The sequence below is a fragment of the Fulmarus glacialis genome, unplaced genomic scaffold (assembly GCF_000690835.1).
Source record: "Fulmarus glacialis isolate BGI_N327 unplaced genomic scaffold, ASM69083v1 scaffold13589, whole genome shotgun sequence".
NCBI classification, from domain to species: domain Eukaryota; kingdom Metazoa; phylum Chordata; class Aves; order Procellariiformes; family Procellariidae; genus Fulmarus; species Fulmarus glacialis.
Window position 1 is genome coordinate 48031 of NW_009231470.1, and position 1721 is coordinate 49751.

Consider the following 1721-nt stretch of genomic DNA (forward strand, 5'->3'; position numbering starts at 1 on the left):
AGCCTGGAAATTTCAGAAGCAATTAAGAAGTCTAGTAGCTTGTATGTTTGGTCACAGGGGCAAACCCCAGTTGCAAGCCCTCTTCACCTTCTTCTTGCAAATATTTTTGAGAGGGAAGACTACAGCACTGCTTTTCCAGCAGGCTGTTTGAGTCAGCTGAATCAGCAGCTGGGTGTGGGGAGCCATTGTGTCATCCTGCAGCCTTGCAGAGCTCTGCACTAGGCAAGTGGTAGAATGCATTTTCTTGAAGATCTGCCAGCATCTCTGGTATATCTGAAGAACAGCTGATGTCATGCTTGCTATTCAGGAAAAGCTGCAATAAACTTGCAGACGGGGAAAATTCAAGCCTTCAAAATGGAAGGATTTCAGAACATTTATCTTTACCATTATTTACTCAAGTCAGGAGAATTACATTACTAAATCTCTTCTGCAAATAGATATCTAGCCAGTTAGTGTTATTTATTCTGGTTGTTCCTGCCTCGTCCTTTTAGATTATTCCATATTAAACCTTACTAAAATGTTTTACCACTTGTCTTTTCCTGAGCTAAAATGTATTCCTCCTTTCCTTCGGGCATTGGCTCAAATAAGATCATAGCCCTAAGCCTAAGGAAAAAAAAACCCAAACAAAACAAAATCACCAACCATGATTTTATTGCGTTTCTGTTGGTATTTGTACTGTACTATGTTCTCTGGGACCATGTGGAAATGGAAGAAAATGTGCAATTACTTTTAAAAAATTCCAACTGTATTTTACAAATAAAAGGCAGTTACCTCAGGCATAGCTGCCAATTTATTATGTGAGAGCTGACTGTTATATGTTCCCATTAATTACATCTTCCACATGCTGCTTTTCCTTTCCATCCTTCATAAGTTAATTACTTAGGCCAGATTCTGACTGCAGCCATCGCTTTGAAAACCCACAGCAACCGCAGTAAATTCCACCCTATTCTGTATAGGTTCTTCTTTATTCAGAACCTTTGCCTCCAAATATGCAAGTCATAGCGTAATCCCAGAGAGGATGTGTTTAATATCTGCACACAGGATGCATTTTACAGATGTGCACAAATACATATATGCGTTTAGATACCCATACACACCTGGCAATGCCTAATGCATACAGCTTTTATTTGTTATATGTGTGAGATTGCTGATGAAAACACTCTGCAGATGTCTGTAAAACTCTTACAGAAATACCTGAACATTACAAATATCTTAAAGCTTAGGGCTCTAAATACTAAGCATATGATAGTCTCTGAACAACATACTGATTTTTAAAAAAAAATTTTTTTTTAAGTTCCTTGGAATATATTCTTTCCATGCAGGTTTCCTTGGTTGAATGAGACGTACTCAATTGTGATTTCCCCCTCAAAGATAAAGTTTTTGAAAAGAGCATTAGAACAGAACACTAGCATCTAAAACTGCACAAGGCTGTTTCACTGGTTCTGTGTCAATAGAAAACAGGCAAGCCTTGAAATCACCAGGTTGAAGAGTCCTTGGCCCTCTGGTCTTTGGTTCAATCCTCCATCTTTTGCCATGCTGTTGTATGAGGAAAGAAGCCTTTCCTTCCTTGTGAGAGGAAAGAAAACAGATTATTCCTAATCTGTAATGGTGAGGCAATAAGAAGGGGTCATGATGGCAAAAGTGGCAGAGATGTTTGCCCAAAATTGGTCATTGCACCAGCAGGGAAATACAGCGGTACAGACCCCTAATGGAATAGATAC